General features: G+C 40.5%; 1 protein-coding gene across 2 annotated transcripts in view; it reads left to right on the top strand.

Moving 5' to 3' along the window:
* Nucleotides 1-27,610, top strand: part of tshz2 (teashirt zinc finger homeobox 2) — a 107,279-nt gene that overhangs the window by 33,496 nt on the left and 46,173 nt on the right. For both annotated transcript variants that reach the window (XM_084366019.1, XM_084366020.1), the window contains exon 4: nucleotides 27,090-27,259. The gene's annotated coding sequence lies outside the window, so the exon portion shown is untranslated. The remainder of the gene's footprint in view (nucleotides 1-27,089; nucleotides 27,260-27,610) is intronic.

Here is a 27,610-nt window from a genome sequence, read left to right as displayed (position 1 = left end):
CTGCACCCGTCAAAGTACATCCACTAAAAGTGTTTGTTTTTGCCACTGACAGGCTCAGACTGTTATTCTAGGTGTCTTACACATTATGAAGAGTTCTATGTTTTTGGTTTAACCAGAAACCGTCATTATATTGCTCTCGTCAAGGCCACCAGACTCCACTTACAAAAACAGTAATTTTACCTCGCTGAACAGGGGAGTTGCTGGTCTACCACTGCCTCGATTGATTTGTTTTTTTTTTGTGACTTTAGCATTTTTAAAAGCTAATGTGTTTCACCATCAAAGTTTGTCCAGCACGATCTTGACAACAGGGATGTTTTAGCATTTAGACAACATGTGTGCTGCTGCAGTTTATGACGGACTTTATGGTGCAGTTTTACCACCGTGTGCATGCGTAAAGTTACAACATTTTGCACGGAGGCCACAGTGGAAAAAGACTGTCGAATAATCAGACATCAAGGAAACAGTGTGTTGTGGTTGTTTCCAGTGTTGGAATCAACCAGTCTGTTGCTCTGAAGTTTTGCTCAAGAGAAGCACTGAGCTGATATTTTTGAGAGATTGATCACTTTTGAGGACATGCCAATTTTTAAGGATAATCTTTTTGACCCTACGTGCCAGAAATAGTGATGAACTTGAGGTTACTCTTGTTTCCTAACTAACATGGATTCCCTGTCTGTATGTAAGGCCTTTTGATAGTTTGAAGAGGTACTGTGGGGTAACCTCCTTTGCTGCAAACGCTTTCATTTCTACCGCTTTAGAGTGGAACAGTAACAGCGCTGCAGCTTCTGCACAGACTCAGGAGTTTGCCACTTGGAAAATTACGGATGAGCTGTTTTCAGTGATAACTCTCAACTTTAAGAAGTGTGTTTCTGGTTAAGGGCTTGCGATAGATTGGTGCCTCAGAGTGCTGTTGTTTCCTTTATAATGTGTTGGGCCTAGGCGTAGAAAGTGAATAAATCCTAGACTCAAAAAGGGTTTGGGAGTGAGTCATGCTTATAAACAGATACAGAAATAAAAACACGATCCATAATCATAACAATAGTATTTTTTTTTTGCATGTGGTGAACCTGATCCAGATCACTGTCTGTTAATAAAGATGGTTTGGGTCTGTGTTTCTGAATGAATAAAAACATCATACACACCAATCGCAGATCTAATCTGTGATTTTATTTTCAAATCATTTGATAAGCATTACCATGATTATAACCCCACCTCTGCTTTTTTTCCCCCCTTTTCTTTTCCACATTAGTCCACAGATGTGTGTTCATGTATTTTTAATGTCCCTCCCACCTTATCACACTTTTCAATTTGGAACTTTTGACACAAACATGCCAGAGCACTTTGCTGTAGCTCCTGAATTAAAGAGCGAGAAAGAGAGCGTCAGCGGGAGAGAACGTGAGAGACCCAGTGATTTTCCAACTGCGGATGCCTGTGTTCTGGGTGTCACTTTGGTTAATAATCTCCTACCAATCCTTCAACTTGGCTGCACGTTCAGGACGCTTCAAACCATGAAAACAGCTGGCTTTGTGCAGCCCAACTGTCAGAGTCTCCTTTGCTGTCGATGATGGAAATATCAAACCAGTGAGCCGTGAGTGGACATCTCAATCTGAATCTCTTCAGCTCAGCTAAACCACAGCCGTCCTCCCACTGATAATTCATGCAACATACACTCACATTAGGGAACACACTGAACCGTCCCTATACAGCTCTCTCCTTCTTGTCGAAATACACAGACAACATGAAGCTCAGTAATTCTATTAAACCTGAAATGAAATGGACTTTTGTCGTTTCTTAGAGTTGGATATCACTCTGATATACAATTGTCTAATGCGATTCAATTCAGTCCATTCAGGGTCCTGTACTGGCTCTTTTCAAATATTGAACAAAACAGTGAATTTAATATAAAAGCCCGAGTTCACATAAGAGAAGACATTTTCTCAGTAAGAACATAGTTCCAGAAACGATCTCCATTCGGGGAATGAGCTGTTTGGCGTTGATACCATCAAGTGAACACAACATCAGTCCATTTCATCTGTTTCTAGATTATAATGTTTCTCTCAGTTGCTTTGCCAGCATGCGCTCGACCTCCCCATTTATTTTAATCATCACAGCAAACTAAAAAACAAGGAGTAATAGGTGCGGCGTTCCATGGAAATTATAATCAACATACGTATCCAAACATTTCCATGTCATTCGTCAAATAAAAACAAAGAATGTCTCATATCTATGTGGAGCGCTTGGATCTTAGATTTATTAACAGCTAGATAGGGTGGAAATTAAAACAAAGTGGTGGGTTCATTTTTCACAGAGAGCAGACTGTAGTCGATGTTCCAAAGACAGGCGGAAGGAATGACTTGTTTGTTTTTCTTCTCCAGACCACCATTATGTGCTTTCAAAACTGATGTGAGTTTGAGATAGAATTATAAAAGTCCCTGGGGCTCATCCAAGTTTAACAAAGCACCAAGGGCAGACAACCTTAAGCCCGCACAGTGCTACAACGCTCCTCTCATGGAGAATGTAATAAATAAATGAGCAGATGAGTTTGGTTCTGACAAGTGAGGGACATGGCGCTCCCTGTGCATTTTTGATAGTGATCTAATTCATCTGGCAGGCGTGGATGTTGATTAAATCAGAATGTCAGCCACTTGACAAGACAAGACACAAGCCGGCGTGGAACCTGTTTGAACAGCGTGAGCCGTGCAAGATGGCCAGGGAGATTTGCAATGCCGCGTGTCCGCTGAACTCCGTACACCCGCCCCTGTTATCATCGCTTCCTACAACATGTCCAGAGAGACAGACAGACAGACAACCAGACAGAGGGAGAGAGATGTAGAGGAATCCACCGAGGCCCACCTCTTCTGTTCTCTCTCAGGGTGACATCAGCCCTCTGACACTCGGGGTAAACAGAAATGTGTGAAGGCACGACCATGCTCCCCTTCACTCACATGCGGTTGATGCCTCCATCAAATCTCCTTGACAATCACAGAGCTGGAGGCAAGACATACGTACGTGCTGAAATCACAGGCCCTGTAATTATGGGGAACAAAGCCTCTCTGAGCAGACCCACTATATGAAAGACCGTCAATGGAAAATCAGAGCCAAGAATGCTTAGGGTTGGTCCGTCGGTAGCGGCACACAATAGGAGTATGATAAAGGGGGAGTTTCGGAGACAGCAATCGTCGAGGCAGGTTGCTATTTAACTGATGAGTGCCTCTTCAGAATCACTATATCGGTGGAAAACTATTGCTTTCCACCAAAACCAACACAATACCCCATCCGTCTGCCAAAATATGACAACAGACTAATGTAAACACACTTTGGGAAATGATAGACATTGTCTGAGATTCCTAACTTACACAAGACACACACGTGACGTTTTTTTTTTACAAGTTTGCTGACATCGGATCACTTTTGTGTAATCACTATCTTTATGCGGTATCTTTTTCATAAATTATTTGAATTTTCTCGACTCTTTTTAAAAATTCTCACCAGGGCTGCATGATATGGTATTGTGACTATTTTGACAGATATTTCAAATGTGATATGATTCACGATTAGTAGGAATGATGATCACAATTTACATTTTCACTGAAAAACCAATTAAAATCATGATGATGTGACATTTGTTGGGAGCTCTACCAAACAAACATGCTGTCTTACATCTGGAGAAAATGATGTGTAGGCCAGGGCATCTCTGCAGGACTACAGTAAGGCATTATAATGCTATTTTGTCACACATTTTGGATATCTCTGTTAGCTGTATTGCGATTTTATTATATGTCGATTAATTGAGCTGCCCTATTTCTCTACGTATTTCTCGTGATGTGTTGAATTAGGACATGGCACAAAATGAAACAGAATTGGGTCCTTGGGTGGCTCCTCTCTTGCCTCCTGTTCACCTTCCCCCAAGGAGGTCAAAGTTACATGTAGAAAGTCACGCTGCTAATCTCCTTTGTCACTCATAAAATTTACACAACATCTCCCTCATGGAGTCCTGTCAGTTTGCTGCTGCCTGTGTCTGTCAGAGAACACAGATAATTACTCTGAGGGATCGGAGAAAGCCTTGATTATTTATAGGGCTGGATGTCTGAAAAGAAAAAAATATCCTATATGCGACTTTGACTGATTTCTTGTTAGTAAAAATCCAACAATATTGTTCTTCATAAAAATATCTTCACTACAGTTCACACCAGTAAAAATACAAAACTAAAAGCAGTAAACCCTTGAGTCATTTTTTGTTTTTGTTTTAACTGTGTGAAAGTTTATTACTCAGAAAATTAAGATTTATTTTTATAAAAAGTCCAAAGTGTGAGATGAAACTTTTCTGAAATGTCAAGAGAGCAAATTAAACTCAACATAGTATATAAAACATTTACTACATTCTCTCCAAGTGAGTGTTGGAGTCATGTCCTGTATTTCTAATGTCCTATGTTGCCCCAGTTTTATATGGCATATAACATTAACATGACAAAGGGTCCTATGTTCCCCGAGTCCTATATTCCCACCTCTAGGTTGAACCCTGTGAACATAGGACCCTGGGAATAAAGGATCTGTGGAATATATAACCCTTGAAAGACAAGACCCTGGGAGTATAAGACCCTTGGCACACAGGCTCTTGACAACATATGACCCTGGTAACATACAACTGTGGGGAGACAGCACCCTGGGAACCTAGGACCCTGGAACATAGTGCCCAGGGAATATAGGTACTTTGGAAAATAGGACCCTGGGAATATAGGACCCATTTAACATAGGACACATTAAACATAGGTCCCTTGGAACATAGGGCCATGGGAATATAGGACCCATGAACATAGGACCTTTGGATCATAGGGTCATTGGAACGCAGGATCCTGGGAACCTGCAACCCTGGCAACATAGGACCCTGGAAATATAGGTCCCTGGTAACATATAGGACCCTTGGAACATAAGACCCTGAGAACACAGGTTCCTGGGAACATAGGACCCTGGTAACCCAGGTTCCTGGGAACGTAGGACTCTGGGGACATAAAATTGCTCCTGTAAGCATTCTGTGCATGACATGCTGTCTCTGACTTGACATGCTGGACGCACGTCATGCTCAGAGTGATCTTGGCCAGATGAATGACGTGTGAACTTAACAGCTGCTGCTTCATGGTGTTTTTTTTTTTTTTTTCACCTTGTTGTTGTGACCTCACCTGCTGTTTGTGTGTAATTTTCTCCCATGATAACAGCATGAAAAGCCCATGAATTATACTAAGCCTTGTGTGAGAGACAAGAGAAAAACAAGCAGCTCTTCAAGAGAGAAATGATGATCATGTTGCAGTGATGTGTGCTTTTGATTCACCTCAGCTTCAGATCAGGAACAGCTCCTTTTATTTTCCATAGAAGACAGTGCAGTAATGGACTGTAATGTTTTAATCTCCGAGAATTTTTTGGTATTTAAAGCCCCTGAAAACTCACTTCAAATCTGAACTATCTCCTTATAAAATTAAATATTCATGACTAAGTAAGCATCAATTAAAGCTACGAAAAACAACTTAAGGTCAATGTTAATTTCGTCAACAAAAGCTGCGATGAAAAATATTTGTTGACCTTTTTTCAACAATAAAAATGAGACTAAAAACTAAATAACAAGTAACCTTTGAAAAACAAAGCCGGTGACAAAATGTATTACGCTACGTTTTTTATCAAGGGGTAAAAAGAGAAGACAGACAAGTGAATAAATGAACAGATACAGTACTTAAAAAGGTAATAAAAAGGTAAGGTAATGTAACTTTATCAAGTGATGTGGATGTGGACGTAACGTTGGTCTCTCTTGGCTATCTGTTGAGTTTCAGGATTAATGTCGTTGGTCAACCATCTGAATCTTTCTCTTGATCTTTGCAAAAAAGCAACTCAATGTTTTCCAATGTTTTAGCCTCTCTAATGGCGCTAAACCCCAGTTTACAGTATGATAGCAAACAAGTGTTTGAATCAGGCCTCTGAATGATTTGCTACTTTGCTGTGGAGAGAAAAGGTACGTGCAGTAATGCTAACGCTAATGCTTGGTGAGAAAAACAACAGGGAGAGCACAGTTTTGTTGTAGAAGCCAGAGTTTGGAAATTGAAACCAGATTTTCTGGGAAGAATAAGACTGTTGCATTACCGCAGAGCAGAGTGACTTTGTGTGTGAAGACATAGTGCCTTTGCCATCCTGCGATATACAAGAACAACACGTGAAACCGTGCTAGCTGTACACAACAAAGATGGCGACAGCTGTACTGAATTCTTAGAAGACTTAAACCCACAGAATGTAATATCTGCTAATCAAAACACTGGAAACAAAAAACAGAGTTCGATGCCTTATTGAAGTAGTGTGGGACCATGGGAGCTGATTTTCTTCAATGGTAAACAACAACTATTGCCAATGTAAACCAAATCTGATTTGACTTAAGTTGAAATGTTCACGGATGACAGGCAACCAAATGAATACACCTTTGAACATTATTGGAAACATTTAGGATAATAAATGGGTAAATGTTACATAAAAGCATGCTAAAATTTCACATATCAACACTAAAATGTCTCTTAATGGAACTAATGAAAATTAAATGATTAAACTTTAACCAAGGATAACATACATGTTCATCAAAAGACTAAAACTAGATCTGAATCAGGTGACAAAATGAACACATGTTAAAGGTATAAGACAAAAAATTCATTGCGATTATGCAGGTGTAGTTTATGCTAATGATGCTAATTGGTGACATCTCAATTTTCCTACTGTTCCCCGCCACCTTTAAACCAATGAGAAGAGCACAGACAAAAAAAAAGAAATACAGAAATCTCCAATGTGAAATAACTAGAAACTGTTGATATTGGCAGAAAATAGTGTTGTCATTCAGGATCTCATCACTCACAGTAAGAAGCAGATTGAAAAAAATAGGTTTTCAGAGACTTTAAGCCTGGTTAATTAAACCTCTAAGAGTAGTAAAATAGTGCGAGTGACCTGTATCCCAACCGTCTCACGGCTGGTCATACACGTGCCTTTTTAATTCTAATACGCTACTTAAATGCCAGCTTAACAAGAGATGGCAATTCCATGTGCAAATCAATTTGATATCTGCTGGGACTGAAAAGTGCACATCACACATTACGAGCCAGGATCAAGCTGGGGGCAGGTGCCTCTCTTCTCAGAATTACAAGGAGAGTCTGCAGACAGATATGAATTTACAATTAGTCTCATCCTGGCGACTTCCTAAGGTTTGTGACAGTGTCTGGGGTTCCACTAAAGGCCATGTGTGTGAAGCCATGAATTTCTTGCGACAGGCTATGATACCAGAGAGGCTATATTTAGGGAGGATAACTAGTACTGCACGGTATAATCTGACATTTGTACCACAAGGGAGTCATACTGCATTGCTCACAAATGACAGTGTCACTGTTGGTTTGTGTCCCCGGTGGAATAGGTTAAAGAGAACAAAACATGTTTTTGCAGTGGAGTGCCGCTCTGCAAGACAGATCTAATAAAACTGTATTTGATTGTGGGGGTATGATCTGACTGTGGCTGTCACTGGTGAGTGAGCCCCCTGAGCGCGGAGACAGCAGCAGTCTGGTTGAAAAGGAACAAAGAGTCCCTGGGAGCGGTCTCAGTAGACTCTGAAACAGGAGTCTGCATGACTGGCCTGCTTTTGATGGCTGACTTCAGCAGGGCATTTCAACTTCCCCACTACTTCTCCGGCCCTCTAACCAGGACAAAGAGAACAAGCAGAGGCCACCATCATTCTGGCGTTACTAGCTGTCCATTTTCCTAAAATTTTAAGTACGTCAACTAAAGCCTAACACTTTACAAGCGCCATTCATGAATAAACATCCTGCATACCCTGGGCAGCGTAACATTTTATCAATCTACAAATACATTTTCTATCTGTTCCCCTCATGCGGTGCCGTAGTTTAAATTATAACGTCAACCAGCATATTTGAGTACCTGTCAAATCCTTTTAAAGAAAACAAGCATGATGTAATTCTGTTCAACCAGGCAATTCATTAGCCCAAGTCAAACACTCGTCCCTCCGCACTTGGCTGCTGTTGTCCTCCCTGCGGACGTGGAGAAGCCACTTAGGTCCACATTCACCAAGGTGATCAAACCTGCGTCAGCCTACACCTGCCTCCCCTCTCAGGAGGAACCGGGACAGGCTGCACAACAAAGCTCCGGCGGTACACTTGGGGAGTTCAGCTAACAGCGTCTTCAATCATCACATCTCAGAGCTATCCAAGGATTGAGGGCATTTAGGATAAAAAAGCAGGGGTGTACTTGGAGGAGTTTATCTGGATGCATACTGCGACCGGCTAATTGATGTACGAGGAATATTCCAGCCACTCAGCCACTGTAGAGCTCTATGACATCTTGTATTTTCCTATGCAGTCTTTGCATACTCGTCCAAAGTACCCTGCAGAAGGAGAAACAGTATCGCTACTAAATAGACATATGGAGTATGAGTGTTCAAGACATCTTTACTAGGAGACATTAAAGCCATGTTAGCAGAGGCAGTAGAATATTATACTAGCGAGATGCTCAGTGGAGATTTGGGGATCAGCAGTGTGCAGGCTGTTTTTTTCAATGATATGTTTGAATTATTTCTTATGGGTGTGCATAATGGCAATATAAATCTTTCTGGGTGTGCAATTACAAAGACTGGCATGGTCTATTCCCCGCTGGGTGATCGCCTGCGAACAATGACATATTACCGGCTGGCCGGCAGTGGTCATTAAGAACTGATATGGGATTTATGGCCAGTCTTTAAACATGAGATGGCATTAGAGAGATTTGAATACAGTCAAAATGGCACAAAGAATCCTGCCTGAGCAAGATGGAGCTAATGAACTGTGGTTGAAAAGCAGGGGGATATAAAGTTATTTTGGGTAAAGCCAATTTCTCATCAAGCAAAATGAGTCTGATTTTAATCAGGGGTTGTCAGAGTCCATAACAAGCTCGCTGTGTTATTATGGTATTGTATCGGCGGTGAGGTTTTATAGGTTTGTAATGAGCAAAGTCGAACAATTAATATTTTAACGCACGATTCAATTTGTTATAATGAAATGCATGTTGAAAAGCACATGACAAAATATGAAATGTTAATGCGAAGTATGAAAAGCTCAGTGTGATTCTATTACAGGAATTCAAAATGGTGCAGGGGCTTGAGCGGCGGTACAGTATCATCTCAGTCAGGGTTTCTGCATGACGACAAAAGCTCTCGATATAACCATCGTACTAATTTCCAGTGGCAATTAAGGAGTCTTGCATTCCACACGATACCTGCTGAGAGAGTGTAAGGAGCTTAAACATCAGATGTGTTCATTGGAAAGTGAGAAATAAAGACTTTGCCTCATCATATTAGTGCCAGCCCTTAAAGTGACTGTTTATCATGAGGTAGTGCTCAAGGTTTTAATGAGCTCCCTGCCTGTTCTAGTATAATTCCAATTAGTCCCTCCGTCTCATATAATGGCATGATTACCTTGTGAAGCCTCCATTGTTTTCTGTACAAGCCTTGAAAGGAACCCTGACTATTTTAATCTGTTTCCCAGTGGCAGCACACCTGCCAAGCCAGTTACACCTCCTGCAGAATGATCACAGGTATTGGTTCATTAATACAGAGAATGGCAGTGTATGAATCCCCCCCCCCCCCCCTCCGGTCACACCTTGTGGATAAATGAGAAAATAAATGTGGAAAATCAGATTCTGACTGCATTACTCTTTCAATATTACATTATACAAATTTACATCAATAAGATGGAGAAAGAGTTTATAAAAATGTGACTCACAAAGCAGCAACAATAATGTACGTATCTATTTCTGTTTTGCTCGCAGCACTTCTTGAAAATCTCAGCTCACTTATAATAAAGTGTGACCGATCTCCGTCAAAGTGATAACAAATCCCGCAGCTGTGTCAGCCTCTAAAGTAAGGCCCATTACCTCAATTTTGGTTGCTACCATTGGAGACAGAGAAAAGGGGAACGAGCTATTTTTGATCAAAACCCAGGCAGGAGGAGAATCAGTCATTAGCAGCAGCCCATTTGCACTGTCATCTTGTTTGGACAGCCTGTGGCTTCCACTTGAAGACAGTTCTGGTTCTGAGGGAAAGACGCACATGCCTCGTTCCTCGCAGCCTCAGTGCGGGGCTGATCTACCAAGAAGCTCACCGCACAATCATTATAATGTTTCCCTGATATCATTTGTCGTAGAAAACACATAACGAGAATAAAAACATGCGCTAACTTCACGCAAAAAAGAATAATTCAGTTAATGTTGTTGATTCAATAAGTTTTGCAACCGCAAGGGCAGCGTGTTCCAACCACACCATATTGTTCCCAGTATCTCGGTAATTGATTCAGAGCTCTGAGGACGCCGTCTTGCACGAGAAATGTTTCATTCAAATCATAATTTAACAGGGTATCAGCAACAACCGGCACAATAGGAGAGGATGGTAATAGCCCGGACCTAAAACTGAATTTAGATTTTCTCTCAGATTTGACACTCGTGCGGAATAAGAGACAGGAGGGAAGAAATGGTAATCTGCAAGAAAACCCTTAAAAGAATCAATTTGGCAAGGTGTCTGAGAATGTGACTTTATCCGGCACTGTGATTCCGACTGTCTCCTGTAAGAGTGGGATGACTGTCTTTCTTCCCTGCTGACAGGCAGACCCAGGCCAAATTGACAGTTCTTTAAAGCGCCTGACAGAAAGCCGCATTAATTAAGTCATTGCTGGACTTTAATTGTGTTAAGAAGTTGAAAAAAAAAATCTAATATGAGAAAAGGTTACCAAGTCCTCCGTGGTGTCAGATTTTCTACTTTCTATGAATATTAATGTGCCTAATGAAGACAATCTTCGCTTCATCTCCCCATTGTTCTGTATTCAGGTGCCAAGCTTTCACAGCCATTGATTTGTTGTTAAAGAACAAATATGTCATGGGAGAAAATGACTGCCACGTCTTTTATCTTAAATTTATCAAGAAAAACGCCTCTCTTTTCAGTTGAAGTGTGGATTTTTTTTTGTTATTCTAAAAAGATTTCAGCTGAGTGAGTGTCATGCAAAAGTTGTCAAGGTGTGTTTGGGTGTTAATTAGATGTGGTAAGCCAATTTTGCTTCTCTGCTGTGAACAGGGAACAAAAGGAAATTCAGATTTCATGAGGTGCAGTGGGCAACAAATAAATACAAAGCCAGCAGAGCAAACCAAGTCTTTGTTTTAAGTGTTATACAATTATTAAGCTGTTAGCATTCAGCATTTGAGCATATCCATTCAACAATATGTTTGTTTGTACAGACAAACCCCATTGAATGCTATCAGGGTAGAAAGGAATAAACACATTTAGGATGGAGGATTTCTCCCCAGAGCTGCTGAGGCGCCACTGTTGTCCATCGCTGGCAGATAAAGTCATGAGATAAGATATTTGATGGCAACTTACAAGTTCTTTGTGCCTGCCACAGAGCCTGGGGGGAGAGCAACACCAAGCGCTCCCCAAACTTCAATATTAAGCGGGCATCATGATTGCCAGGCATATTAAAGAGACAGAAATTCAAATGAACCTCTCTCTCCCGTGATAAGACGACCTGAGTCCTTGTGAAAGATGAGCTATGGCTATTTCTGGAGAACGAAGTGCTCGGTCTCGCCACAGGGCAAACCCTGAATAGCCAGGGTTGGAATTACTTGAAAAGAGGGACTGGCTGATGTACTTGGCACTTGTCATTGAAGGAGTGTCTTTTGTTCACAACGCCATAGATCTCCATCTGAGGAAACTGTACAAAAGGACTCATGTATTTGTGAATCCTTTTGTGAAAAATTAACAGTGTTACCGAGGGGAAAAGGAAAGTGTCGGAAAATAAATTTTGCAACATCTCATCTGAATTTACGGTTTTAAATTTTTTGGGAATCCTGGCTCGCAACACACCCTCGGTGCGCCTTTTTTTTTTTTTTTCTCTCTCTCTCTCTCCAAACGTCCTTGTCTTGGATGGCCGTTGAAAGGAGAGTAGTCACCATAGCTAATTTATGTTGAGGGTTGGGTGTACACAAAGTGTGAAGGATGGGGGACTATGCACATGTGGACGTCCCTTTATTGCATCTGACAGAGACGACTTCTTTCTGATGTCATCCCCCTGTGCGTGTGGGAGCCGGTGAAGTTCACATTGTTTCCCACCAGAAGAGACACTCTCTCACACACACAGGAGGAATCAGTCAAAGCTGTACTGAGATCAAGTCTCAGACATAATCAATTTAATGCTTCCTTCAAGGGGAGCTGTGGGTTTTTTTTATGTGTTAAAAGAGTGTATGGTAATTCAGGCCAAGATAATCTTTTTTCAGGGTATGTGATAAATTTGTTAGTATTCACAAAACTTTTCAGCTCCAGAATGCATATAATGTACTTTTCCACGCTAAAAGACCCAAACTGTTTTTTATAAGTAGCAATGTATGTCTTTCACATACTGTTAATGTTGTGTTGGCGTTGTTAAAGGTTTGTTTGCGTCAGTATTTTGATGAAAAAGGCAGGAAAATAAGTTGATTATTTCAATATTTAATCCATAACTCTAACTCCTCAGTAATTTATGTGAACACACTTAGAAAAAAAATGACGGATTGTGGTTTTAACGCCCCTCCCGAGGACAATTTATGTTGCATAAAGCTGATTTTTTCAAAGGTGACTCTGTAGGGGAAGTTCTCGCTCAGATTTACTTTGGTTCCCATGTGCTGTGAACCAGACTTGGTTTTATTTATGGGGAAAGTTTAACTTCAGGCTTTGTTCTGCAATGATTTTAATTTTGACACGGAGCCATTATCCAGTTCTGAAATGAATCAAGCAAAATGGCTATGCAGTGTTAATCTTAAATCAACGTCTTATATTTTCTTTTTATATATAATATATACATTCCTGTCATTATTATTGTTCTTATTTTATTATTATTGTTATTATTATTGCTTTTTTGCCACTTTTAATGTCGACTAGGCTGACCCAAAAAAAAGACACATGAGAACAAATGAAGAGCAGCATCAGAGGGGAAGTAATGAAACGTCTTTCAACAACACTTTGTCTCCGTTCCTTTGGCCAGGACTGGGATACCTATTAACATTCCCTTTAAATTATTCATTCTGATGGATAAAACACCTCCACAATTAATTGCATGTGAGCCACCCAACCCCCTTAAATCTGTTGAAGAGGCTGAAATTCACAGCGAGCACTCGTTAAATGTATAATTTCCTTACACTGGACTTTTAAATATGGGGCTGGATATAAAAATAATAACTTCTACGTAAATAAAGTAAAATGGATGGCTGCTGATTAATGGGCATAGCATGAAATATTCTCTCTTCATCTGGCCCCCCTCTGTAATAATACGCCTTGAGGAATAAGAAAGAAAGAGAGAGAGAGACACCCTTCTGATATGAAACTTTCCTAACGTTTGTATATTCTGTTTCATGGGCATCACTTCAGAGCAAATGAGTACCACACGTCTCGCACACTCATGTAAATTACATCAGAATCCCAACCTCGCGCCATCCGATGTGAAAACGGCATTCAATGTCATATATTAATCATAGACATCATAGATGTATGCAGTATTAATTGTCATGTGTCTTTAAGGAAAAACAAGATTTGGGGATCGTGTTTCAATGTGTGGAGGTCCTCTGTGTCTGAGTTGTTAATTTGTAGATAATGTGTAACATGAAACTCATTCATATTTGATTTTATAAGTAGTCCTTCTTTTTCACTGGTAACTTGCTGAACTGTACTGTTGTGTCCACCTCCAGAGAAATACATTTGTGCCTCACAGTCAAGGATTAAGTGGGCCGAAACTGCAGTATTGATGCAGGATACAAACATAAAGGCAGACTGATGGCTGCTACTAAACTGATGTTAGTGTCAGTATTGATGTTTTTTGGACAATGCTATTTTAAAAATGCAAACTCAGAGGCGGAAAAAAAGATGTTATATAAAGAAAAAAAAAGTCATGCGGTAAGCAGAGAGGGAAAATAAACATTGCGTATTTGTACAAGTCTGCTGTGTAGAAGCTCATCCAGGAAGAAGAGTGTGCTGCCCAGCTATTTATTGCTATGCTGCTGAATGCAACGCCAGCTCAAAAGGCTTCAAATCATTGGGGAGATTGTTAGGCTTCTGTGAAAATTACGGAAATGCAGGGGAAATGGATGAGCAACACTTCATAACAATTAATCAGGGGCCGCTGATTAATAAAGTTCATTTTTTATTCTCGATGATTCAGGGGATTATCAAAAGGACACTGTCCTTGTCATTTTGATTAACAAACCCATCCTCGCTCTGGAAGAGGACGCGCTGAAGGGAGACGCTTTCTTTCGCCCATAAAATAAATATTGAATGAGAATATTAACTCGTTAACCTTGACAAGTATTTGTAATTTTCATAAGGGGGTAAACCAGCAGATTCAGCACAAAAAATGCTGTGGGGGTTTGAGAAAAGGCACGGGAAGAGGGGCGGGGGGACGACAACACACAACAAATTAGAGAGAATGAAGAATGCTACTGCATGAATCCTGTCATTTTTATGGGCTGCAATGATTAATTTGTTTGTTCAAATTCTCAATTAAGCCAGGAGGAACTGGCAGAATTAGAAAAGGAGAGCAGTGCGGCGTTGTCTTGGCTTTGCAAGCGCCCTGGGGAGATATAGCCCTACCTGATCTCAGGTCATCAGGCTGTTCTGCAGACAGCTCACACAGCCCGGAGCAGGGGTGTGGTGAACGTCTCAGAGATTCATTTGAAACGGCGCAGAAAAAATGTAAATCAAAATATTTCGCCAGTCCCCCTGATAAATCATTCTGCCTTTTCCTTTCATTTGTCCAGGTCGCCTTGTCAAGGGTAATGCCCTTAAAATGTCAATTGTCAGTGTGAGCATGCATTGCATTAGACATAAAGTACAGTTCACCACACACAAAAACAGCAGTCAGTCGCAGTGTTGTACAGAAAGAAATAAAATATGGAGCTCGCACTTCCCTTTTCCCTGGAGGCCCTGTGCACTTATTATTTGTCAGAGTGACAGATGTTTTTCAAATGATGGTGTCTCATGTGTGCTGAACTTCTACCAAAGCCCTACCGTGAGAGACTGCCAGACGTTATACACCATCTGATGGTGGAAACCTCCACGGACTGAATCCCTCTGCTGCGAGGCTTTTTTTTTTACTGCAGGGAAGGCGAACAACAGAGGAAGAGGTTGTCAGGGTGGTCTGCTGAGGGGATCGCAACACCTTACCGAGTAACAGCAGGCTCGGACCTGGACCGGGGGCTCACAGTACAGCATGCGGCAGCACAGAAAAGTTAAGATTTGCTCATCAGAACTGAATTTCTCAGAGTGCTGTGAATATGTTTGGGTGGCTGAGACAAATATTATTTACAGCAGAGACATAAATATTAATATAGATAGAAAACAAATTTGCAAGTGACTCTGCCAATGCTCACTTCCACAAACTGAGCACAAAGAAAGAGGTCATTTTGCTATGTGCATTTTTTAACTGCGTGTGGGAGGAAAACACTCAGGTAGCATCATAGAGCTAAAATAGTTTTAGCGGGTGGTTGTCGAAATATGCAGCGTCTACCAGCGCAGAGAGGGTCAATGAGTTATTTTTTGCTGCTTTCTTTCTCACCCTCAGCTCAAACCGTAAAGGGTCAACCACAGGCAGAATGCACATGAATTTTATTACGGATATTTCTCAGTTTTATATTGTTATGCCTTAGACACCATACAGCACGAGTGTTAATGTGTGCTGCACACTTCAAGGTTGCTTCAACAGAATTTAACCTCAGAAAAAGCAGAAACCACTCAAGATTTAAAATACATGTACTTCACTTGAGGATATCCCAGAGCAAATGTGCTATTTTTGTTCCACTACATTTATGTAACACTTTAAAAAGCTGCATTTTCTAAACGTAAACGCCTTATTTTACTGTAAAACAGCCCACTCAAGGAGAGATGAATCACAGCAGAGTGTAGCTGGATCACTGAGTCTTAGCTGACCCACTGATGTGTGGACAACGTGTTCAGCTTCTCCTTTTTCGACACAGTGCGTTTAAAGTCGAGTACAACGCCGCGTTGGTTCTACATCTTTATTAGACTGCTTTCCTCTTTTGCTCAGGAAAGTATTTGTTTACCTCTGTAACAGTTTTGTGAGATTGAAATCAAACAAAAGGATACATTTTGCGCATTCAAGTGTAACTTGTCAAAAAAAAAAAAAAAAAATCATCTGGAGAGAGGGCTGCTTCTGTTCTACATACGCTGCAAATTCTCCCAAGCGAAAGTGCAACTTTGTTATTGTGTTAACGACCATTATATGATTTTTGTAATGAAATCACAGTGTGTTTTCCGGACCAGTGGGTGCTTTTAATAGTGTTGGCCACCTTTCTTTCTCCAATTCAAGGTGTCCTCTATACACTATGTATATCCAGAGCAGCAGCATTGACTAGAGCCAGCACTTGTGAAGCGAAAATGCTTATTAGTCAAACAGTCCCCATCGGAATAATGCCACGGTCAGCCAGTGGTGAGGGATAACTCTGTGTAGATGACACTCTGGAGCCTATTCTGTAGGGGATCTGCTTTAGTACAGCACGCACAAACATGATGTATGGACACACAAGCAGAGAAGCATCATGGGACCACACAATGGAAGAGCTGCGGATGAGTTACTGTGGGCGAGAGCAGAGGCTTGCATCGAACATGCTCTTCAAAACAATGACAGTATGTTCTAGTTTTCTGTTTAATGACCCATTTGCCCCAGCAACCTTGATCAAAACCTGTCGGCAAAAACAAAGCAGTTGAAAATGAATATGGAATGATTATAGCTATTGTTTAATCCTCCAGCGTACATAGAATACCTTGAATTGTTGTGTTGGGAAAAATATAAATCACAGTTATACGAAAACAGACAGTCAAAGTCATATGACTACTTTGAGATGCACAGTTAAATTCATCTGGAAGAAGGTGGTGCTAGAAGCTCGGTGACGAGGGGGGATTTGCTGCAGGGCTTGTTGTTGAGCTAGCTGCCAAGTTAATGACTAGCACACTAGCAGGCCAGGAACATGTTAGTGCTACAACAGCTCTGAGCTTCTTTCTGTTTCCTTTGTTCTGGACTGTTTACTTCTGGTATTTTGTTGTCAGGATTGTAAAATTTTAGTTTTGTTTATTTGCACACAGATACAACAGCATAAAACCAGGTACCAGATATAAAACAGACGTGACAGGAGAGGTCAAGAGGCCATAGGCTTATACAACTGACATCCCCTGAAAAAACGACTTTACTGATTGATAAATACATGAGTTAGCAAAATACAAAACAATAAATGACACTAAAAAACACACAAAATGAACAAAGCAAGAATTCGACATGATCAAAAACTAATTAGATGTGAGAATTAAATGTGATTTCTTTTCAAAGATTTCAAAAAGACAGGGATAATTAGTACTTGCTAATAGCTTAGTACTAATTGCAGAGCTGTACACCACAGGCTAACAAGCAAGCTAACTGACCGGTAGCAGTTAAAGGATAAGTTCACCCAAAAAAGGAACATTTAGTAATTATCTACTCACCTTCCTGTCTTTTGAAAATAAGGTGAGGACCCGTAGTCTACAAAACATTTCACAGCGAAACGGTGTTACAGCGTTCTCCTAAACAACTGAAGTAGATGGAGACTTGTTTTAAAAATCAAGCAACAACTGAAAAAAAAAAGATGAATGGCTCCATACATCTTGTCCAAAGTAATCTCCAGAAGTTGAGATCCCAAATTGATTTGAAAATACCTTAGTTACAAGGCTAGCTGCTAAGCTATAGGCGTTACCGTGCACCCTGTCTGAAGTGGGATCTCTGGGACTTTGATTACACTATATGGACTCTATATGGACTCGCTGTTTTTTAATGTTTAAAATTTGAAACACGTCCCCAGCTACTTCAGTTGTTCAGATGAATGCTGCAAATCTGTTTTGCTGTGAAGCTCCAGAAATGTTTTGTGGACTGCAGAACTTCACCATGAAGATGAGCAGCAAACTGTTGAATTATCTTCTTTGGGTGAACTCAACAGTTAGCTATCTTGTTAGCTTGGTTGCTAACGAGGCAATGAATTCATGCAGTTTATACAAAATTAGCATTTTTACCATGGACTCCTTTCTCATAACTGTCTTTAAACCATGTATGTTTTGTGGAGCAGTTTATCCTCCAGCAGTTTGAATAAAAGTGGACAGAGCGACATTACAAAGGCAGCTTCATTCATTTTGGGCCTCTGTTCCTTCGGAGGTTACAACAAATTCATGTGTCCACGTTGACCAAAACATTTACTTCACTGTGTTGGTTCCAATGAAAATTTTAACCACATAATTTCGGTCTTGCATGCTGGTGCGGTTGGGCCTTAACAGAGTTATATTTAGTCTGACTTTCATTGCCAAGGCCCTTCACGTTTAATACAAAGAGGTTTGTCAAAGCATCATATATTTATGTGGAACATTTGCTGCGTATGGGGCAGGCAAAAATCAATTTCCCGCCCCTCTTGATAATTGATCGTTTTTTCTGAGCATATTAGAACGATGACGTCCCAGGTTTGTCTATCTATCTATCTATCTATCTATCTATCTATCTATCTATCTAACATATTTATTACCTTTAAATAAAATCCAGCTGTTCGTCTGTACCCTGACAATGAAATATCGTAATATATAAAACAATAGAAACATTAAGCAGGGACAGGGTTGTATACTTCACTGCTTTAATTCCTCATCTCCACTTAACAGTCTCTGAGACACCCCGTCATCAGCCAGTAAACCTTCTCAAAATAAATCCAATCCCATAAATCTACCTCTGAAGGAATCTGATACTTTTAAAAAGTGACAGTGACTGACCTTGAGATTTATTTTTGTCACACCAGAAACTGTCTCCCTCAGCAACGAGAGATGTGCCTGTCCAGATGGTTTTGTGTGGCATCGTCTTGCTAATTGTCAGTGATGCCATCAAAGGGATGTAGCAGACCTGACAACTTAGCTGATGAGCAATAAGATGAGTATGAGGGGGGAAATTAGAGCCAAAAACATGTGACAGTTATTTTGTGCAGCCCTACCTATGCTTTTAAGCACTTTAAATCCTTTGGCCTCCTTTGTTTTTCTTCATTTGTTGCAGACTTGCGTAGAAAGCAAAGCTATTATTAATAAACCGGGGGTTCAAAATAGTTATTTCTGCGTAATTATTATGTCTAATTACATTATGCAAGCTATAAATATCCCTGAAAATATAATAATGCAGAAATAATTGCGTGCTGTATTAAATAGGCTTCTGAAAACTGTCTCTATGGTAATAATATGTGCGTTTCTGGAGCTCTCACCTGTCTAAGTTCCCTTTAAAGTTGAATTGGCTGCAGCACAAAGGCCCAGCGGTACGTCCCTGGTGACTGTAAAACATGCAAGACAAAACATATGACACAGGGGATGATCCTGACCCGAGAATGACATGTGCTAAAGTACATTATAGTCATTGCCAGGATAAAGGTCACATTGACTCCTGTTATAAATTGGACAGGACAGCTCCAGCATACATGGAGTGTCAAGTGTGAGGAGGTCTGAAAGAAAATCCCTCGGATGTTTCAGGACACACACACACGCACACACACACACACACAGACGCACACAGGCGGACGGATAAAAGTGTCTACGTCTCGCTCTCACTTGTGATTAGCACACTTAATCATCACATTAAAGGAGAAGTCCGCGCTAAGTTCATCATATAATGGAGATGCAGCGAGTGCGATGTAGGCTTAGGTGGCTCTCTCTTCGCTGCGAGTGGTCATCGAAAATAATGCAGAAAAGGTGGCTCGCAAGTTCAAGTTCGGGGTTTATTATTGCTCCTGTTTATGCAGCTAATGAGTGAATTCACAGTTTCAGCTCTTCTGCGGCAGAAACAAATATATATTTACATGTTCATTGGAGGCATAATAGTCCTTTGACTAAGAATACTCTGGAACGGCAGTAAGCACAAGAGCAGACTTTTGCTCTGAGATACAAAGGGAAGCGACTTGAAAGGAAATAAGCAAATGAATGCAATGCCTCATTAGGCGGGCTTTATTTGACCGTAGCCAATTAGAGAGCATCTGTAATTTAAAACAGTCAACCTAAAAAAAGACTCAACGAAGAACACATTTCTCTCATGGGACCGAATCCACTGCCTTGTTTTCATTCAAATTATTTTTTTTTTACGAGTGACATTTTCTATTTGAACAGACATAAATAATACACAGAGGACGCTCAAGTTCAGAAATATGCAGATAATCAGCCTACAGTAGGAGTTTGTAAGTTGAGATGAAAGAGCCAGGTCTCAGGGATATCATGGAGGTCAAGGTTGCGAGCTGATGTGTTTGGCCTTGCTCTCGGCAGGCTCTGCTGACTTGTTTTTGCCGTTGCTCGGTGATCAATATCTCTCCCTCCTTCTTAATCAACGACCCGCTGAGGTATTTTCGGGCTGTTACCTTAATGACACAAAGGTGCTCTTTGAAAAACAGAGCCGCAGTCAGGGCGAAGACTGACAGCTGTTTAGCCATGAATCACACCTGAGTGCAGATTAACGCGGCACTCCTCACAAACAGAGACAGCACTGAAATATTGATGGGGAGAAGGAGATTCGGAGGCATGTGTGAGTGATCCGCATCAAAAAGATGTGACCAAAACAAGATCCCGACTGCTTACTTTGCAGGGGGAGCCTCGTGAAAAATAGTAACACCTGTATTGCTTATACTGGTTGTTAAGCATTGGAATAAAATTTTGTGCAATATGCATAACCAAATGCTGGAATAATGAGCCATCTGTATGTGTGGTCCCTTCCTTGGAGATGCCAAGAACGGCACCATCTGTGATGCAGCTACCAGCTGTTTTCCTTCTTATTACATGTTTATTAAAAGCCGAAGTTGTCCTCTTCAAGAAGAGTAAAAGAGAGCACGGGTGGCAATGTTGGTTATCTGATTGCCTCCATCTCCATTAGAAACAGACTTGAGCTCCGTTCCTGGTCCTATAAAAATACACTAACTGTTTCGACATAACAGAGGGGTTGCTAATTAAATACTCCTTCTTTTTCATCAGCGGCTTGCAGGAAATTAAGAGAACAAACACGAGATTGACTGGCAGCAAAGCAACAGACATGAAAGAGGATGAATGAATCCTAATCCACAAGGACTGGAAATAAATAAATAAATGACGTCACTTACCCCACCTTCACTTAGCCCTTTGGGTTTGTATTTCAAAATCCCTCAGCGGGGTTTACGCATCTTTTCTATTTGCATTGTTTTCAATTTTCAAAACCTATTAGCAAGATATCGATCGACCACAATTGAGCATTTATGCACAGCAGGCAACCTACATCCCTCAAGTCAGAATCAGATCACATCTCCCATAATTGAGGGTGGCAGAACTGCAGACCACCCTCTGCAACTGTCAACAAATTTCAGGAGCTCAAACTAAGATGCGTCAGGGATGCATCCTGCGCCGAGTGATGGACACTGAGAAGGAGAACTGGAAATGTCCATCAGCATCCTCTGCCATGTGCTGAACAAGACAGGTCAGGTCTGAATAGACACTGACAAACCCAGGGTGGACACACTGTCGACGCAGACTAAAGCAATACCAAGGGACAAGTGACAGGCTGCTCTGATGCCTTACTTAACTGCAGCACACGCACGGCAGGGAGGCAAAAATAGTGCGTGGCGGATCGGTCACCCCATGCACGCCCGTCCATATGGACAGACAGGCCTCACATCCTTCAAGAGGAGATTAAACGAACTTCAGAGGCAGCGTGTAGCCCGACGCGGAGAAGTCGAAATGCTGAACTGTATGTTAATATGTGTGATGAGAATTGCAAGTGCAGAATGTGTTTCTAAAGGAGCAAATTGATATTTCTGACAGAGCATCCATTTCTGAGGTTAGTGTGTTCACTCTGCTCAATGCTCAATAAAACAAACAAAATGCCATCTATTCCTGTATAAACAATTACCTGCCATAGATTGTAACCTTATTGGATCGAGTGAAATGTTTGAAATAAATCATTAAAGGCGCTGACAGGGCATTTATCTTCACTCTTGCTTTAATGCTCTGTGCACAACACAGTGGATGAAGTCAGTCAAGGGTGTGTGAGGTTTTTTTTTTTTTTTTTTTGACTAAGCCAGGCCCCAGTGTGCCTCAGTGTGTGTGCTTGTAAGAGCACCGTTGCGTGTGTCAATCCTCCTGTGGAGCCATGTTCTCAAAGCTCTTCATTTTGAAATCAAGCATGAATAATTAAGCCATTTCACAAGGCTGCTTTAACGATATATTACATGAGAGGAAATAGGTCAAGCAGCAATGTCGGAGCGATTGTTTGCATGGGTGTTATTGGGTTAAAAAAGCGGTGAACAATACACCTCTCCTGTTATGCCCCATATAGTGTAGCTACTCTGGTGAATGACTGACAGCCGCAGCTTCAGACCCATTTCCTACAGATATGAGTTCAGGTTACATCTGGGTCATCGTGCCGCTCCACCTGAGATAAGATGACGACTTTAACCTCGCCGCCGGAGATGATGTTCACGATAGCACACAAAAGGTTTTGACAAGGACAAGAACATTATTATTACATTATGATTAAAGTTTTACTGTGTTTTCTAATGTTTTTGACGAACAAGAACAGATATTGAACCATCAGAAACACCCAGATTATTATATTTTTCATGTTTTATTACCTGTCAGTTAAAAACTTAAAATATACAGTACATGTAGACAGCATCTAAGATATTTTAAGTATTACTTTTCCCACCTCGCCTGAAATAGAGCACGTCTGCCAACGTAAATTATTACGTTTTACCATCTCCACTTACCAATTATCAGGGGGAAACCCTGGACAACGTTGTCAAAGTGTCAACGTGGAACTGTGTTTAAGTTATGTTGCGTAATTAAGTTGACTTAAACATTAATAACATTACAGTGTCGCAGTGATGCGACTGGACGTTATTTCAACACAATGCAGCATGTTCTCCGAAACCTAACCAAGACATTTTTCTGTCTAAACCTAACAACCGTTTGATAAAGTCCAAAAATTATAACATGTCATGATATGTGAAAGGTTTGTCAGCTTTATTTTGAAAATCTAACCGTAGTACAAGTAGTTTTTGTGCCTAACTTGACCACAGAGCCCCTTCACATGCAAAACTGGTGCTAGAGGGGTGAGGCTAGGCAGAGCTCAAGGCCACTGATCAGAGTTGTGAGTGTTGCAGGGGTCGGGGCCGTATTATGCACATATACTATACATACCAGCTATAGGCTTTATTTTTTTAGCACGTACACAAAAAGTCCAAGGCTGCTCTGAATCAAAAAGTCACCAACATGATGGAGTATTAGAGGCGTGAGGTATTAACACCTGTCAAGGAGAGAGCGACAAGTACCCGGTACAGCCAAGTAGCAACATTAGGTACAAGCAGTGCAACAATATCACAATGGTGTCTGTGTCTCTATAGTACACTATAAAATTGTGAAAAGGAGTAAGTTCTGACTGATGTGGAAAAAAGCTCCAATGATCTCTGTCATCTGTTACATTCAGCCCTGAGGACAAACACGCTGAGTCCCACAAAGCTCCTTTAACTGCGCTTTCAACAACAACAACAACAAGCTTGTTCAGCCTCACCTACTTTCAACTAAACTGTGTTCTTCTTACACAGGATGGGACCACACGCCATTGTGTGTCTAACCATGAATACCCTTTTCTTCTTTGTGTTGTCGAATGAATTGCTACATGGCAAACATGTCTTTAGAAACGCGCATTTTATCCTATTTTTTTCTGTTTCTGGCGAACTTCTCTTCAAAAAATATACCGAGGCATGGTTTCAAGATGTGTTAAATGATGTTTGTATGATCACACATTTAAAAACCATCCTGTTTCATGTGATGTGTTATTCCCCCTCCTCCAAACACGTTCGTATCAGGCTTGCGTCGTTATATTGCTGCACTATAGTCAGTTTTATTTTTAACTGCTTGTCAATCACGCAACTGAATACTTTAATTTTTTCAGACATCCGCTGAATTAGTAATAGCTCTTTGTTTTTAGCTTTTGTAAGTTTTCACGAGCATGAATTACATCTCAAAATCAAGCAGCTGCTTTTGACTGTATGCATATGTTGTTGTTCCGCTTTGAAAAGTATGAAACCAGACTTCAATCACAGGCTGTCCATTGTACATGAAATTTCATCTCTGGATTAAAGACAGGTTTGGATTTCCTAGACCGCCTTCCTTTTATCATCACTGGAGCATTATAATTAGACTCCTTTTGTCGAAGGACAGTGTAACTAAAAAGTTCAGCCACATAATATGAATGAGGTCAGTGTTATATTAGAAACAGTCTCAAGTTGAGTCCAGATTTTGTTCAAATGGATAATTGACCAGTGTGCGTTCTCCAAAGCCTTTTTTGTGTTTTTAATTGTCCTACATTCACAGAGTGCTTGTAAATCTCATAATTTGTGTTTGGTTTGAATTTGCTCCTGGACGTCGCTGCTTGTCAGATGTTGCCTGGTCAGGAAAATTATAAATGCATTGGAAAGATCTGCCAATAAACAATAATGTTTATATTGCAATAGAGTTGTTATTTGAACATTATTTGGACGATCAATCTTTTTGAGAGGTCGTGTTTACCGAACTAAAAGGCTAAAATGAGCGGCCAGGCCGGGCAGTTGTTTTTAGGATTGCAAAATTCTTGCAAAGAAACGCTGAGGAAGAAAAAAAAAAACACTTCACATTCACCAGGATTTTCTAGAAGACAGTTTTAAATACTTGAACTGTGTGAGCTCAGATCCAACCAATTAGATACGTTTGAAATGTTAGAGAGAAGGAGAAGACAGACATAAATGTCAGAGATGAGAAAAATGAAATAAAACAGCTTAATTGCAGTATTGTCTCCCTTCTCACTGCACCGGCTCAAACCAGAGTAAGTTCAGTCTGTCTGAAGGCCATTAGTTTCATAAGGAAACAAATCTGTAATGCAGAAATCTGAAGGAACCTGGAAGGAATCTGTTGTCTTCTGTTTCTGAGTGCATATTTGTCATCAAAAAACTAGCTACTATTATTGAACAATTGATACTTTAAACATTCTCTTTCATTTCACTTAGGCCTCTACATCCAGCTCTGCTTTAAAATGTGTCGAAACAAGTTGATGCAAATTTCTTTTTGCATAAACCAACACAGCTTTTCTGACCTGCATGAATTGTTTGTTTGGCTGTTTGGCAGCAGCGCAACAAGCTGTAAATGGAGCCTATAGGCCTACATATTATCACCTTATAAAGATGTTCTGACTACGGTTTTGAGCTCTGTTTTGGTCTCCACCATCTCATAAAGGAAACATTGGGCTCTTTAGCTGCTACACTATGTTCAGCAGGTAGTAACCTTTTCTATTCTAGTCAGTTTTGTACAGTAAAGTACACATTTATTTAAGAATCCAAAATATTCTGCTGTCTGATCTGTAAATTCATCGTAGATTATAAAAAACAACCATTTTGGTATTAAGGTCCGTCTAAGTGTTAGTTAATAGATAATAAAGCGCTTATAAGTTCTAATAAGATGCCTATTACACTTATTAAGACTATAAGTGTTAATAATTGCATAATTTACATGTTTCATTGTCAGATTATAAGACAGTTATAAGCACTTATAATAAACTTCGACCAGTTAAGAATGTTAACCTTATGAGTTGCTTATAATTGTTTATATAAACGCATAAACAAACACAATTAAGGAGAACAAATGACCTATTATGTTGTTGTTAAACCTCTACTATGCTTTTTTATTGCTTTATTAATATTAATTCATACTTTATTATGAATTTATCAGCAGTTAACTAGGCTATTGGCAGCAACTGGATCTAAAGGCTTTCAGGCTCCAGTAATGCTTTTAATAGTAATGCTGTTATGAACAATTAACTTAAGCACTCTATGAACTGTTAACATGTTTCTTATTAGTCCTTATACATGTAATAATATAACAATAAACATGTTTATGATGCTATGATAATATGTAAATAATCTTATTAGTGTTAAAAAGCATCTTATGAGGACGTATAATGGCTGTTTCACTCATTAAAAGGGCTTTAATATGAAGCCATCTTTTGGATGAGGTCAGTGAATCTTAAAATCAAGAGTGAGAAGAGAGGGTGTCACTCAACAATGTATAAATGGGATTAATTCAATAGTGCGTCTGCCATATCAATGAGCAATGTAAATAAGTTGTCATACTGGTTTTCAAAGGTTGTTTGGTGAGCTGCCTTAAGACTTTGTAATATTACTTGATCTTACGCGACAAAAATACAATAAATCATGTTAAATGTTACTAAGCCTGCAGGCTTATATCAGCAGCCGTGATTCATTTAGCTCCAGACGCTGACATTACACAATCTGAAGCTCCTGTTAACTGTCTGGTTTATCTGCCCTGTACTTTTATCCCACCGACTGTATGTGACACATAACATTAAAGGTTAACCTGAATCTCCACTCCATAAACAGTGTTTCTCCACCTCTGAACGGTCCAGAAAGAAAAGACTGCGAAGATGATTCAAACTCTCTCAAAGCCAAAGCTGATGAGAGGTCAGAAACTCTGGCTGCCGTCAAAAGACACTTTGTTGTTGATAAATAAAAGGCTGATTTAGTCGACACTCCAGAAGTGCCATGGGTGAGTTCCAAAGAATGTGGGCAGATTTTCTGTTTCCGAGCTGACTGGAAATCAAGCTTACATGGGTGTTAAAGCTCAAACAAACATTCCATGAATGTACAAACTGTGCTTCCCGTTCTTTGTCAGAGAAGCAGCTCCGGTTCATGATGAAATCTGAGATAAAAAGACAAACTTATCTGATTTCGCGTTTCAGGAAACGTCTTGCTTGTGTAGCCGGGAAGTTCTTTTTTAATCAGATATATGATTTCAGTTCCACTTCAGGTTTGTAAGCACAGGTCAAAGTTCACAGACGTTAATTAAGTTTTTGTTGTCTACCTTCTTCTGAGCTGCGTATCTGCTTTCTTTTTACTGCAAAGAGAGCCACAGGTGTCTCTTTAAAAAAAGCACTAACAAGACATATGTTTGTCACATTTCGTTACAGTGGAGGATCGCACTTAAAAGAAATCTGTTGAAGTTGTATCCCGGAAAATCCTCAGGCAGCCAGGTATGAGAGCTGCAACCATGTGAAGAAGGAAAAGCTCATCAAGACTTAAGGGATGACAAATTTCACCATCTGCATGTGGATCCGCCGCTGACACTGACGCACGAATGGTGAGTAAAAAGTTTGAAACACGAGCGCTGATCAGAAAGTTTTTCCAGAAGCAGTTGGGAAAGTAAGTGTGGCGATGCAGGTGACGCCGGGATACAGTGGGAGGAGGGAGGAGGAGGGGGTGGTGGCGGCGGCGGAGCGAGGCCATTCTTGGAGAGATAAGGTGAGGTGGTGGTGGTGGGCGCTGGTGTAGCGCCTGTCACCGCACACGCATGCTTTGTGTACACACGGGGTGTTAGGAGCTGTCAGACAGGTATGGCTCAGGCTTGATCTGAGCCGTGATTGATCGCACAGGTTCAGGTGGAGTTCACGGGAGGTCTCTGGTATCATTGGCAAAATGAGTGACAGACACA

This window comes from Pagrus pagrus (genome assembly GCF_965226575.1).
Source record: "Pagrus pagrus genome assembly, chromosome: 11".
Taxonomy (NCBI): domain Eukaryota; kingdom Metazoa; phylum Chordata; class Actinopteri; order Spariformes; family Sparidae; genus Pagrus; species Pagrus pagrus.
This window is presented reverse-complemented; position numbering and strand designations above follow the sequence as displayed.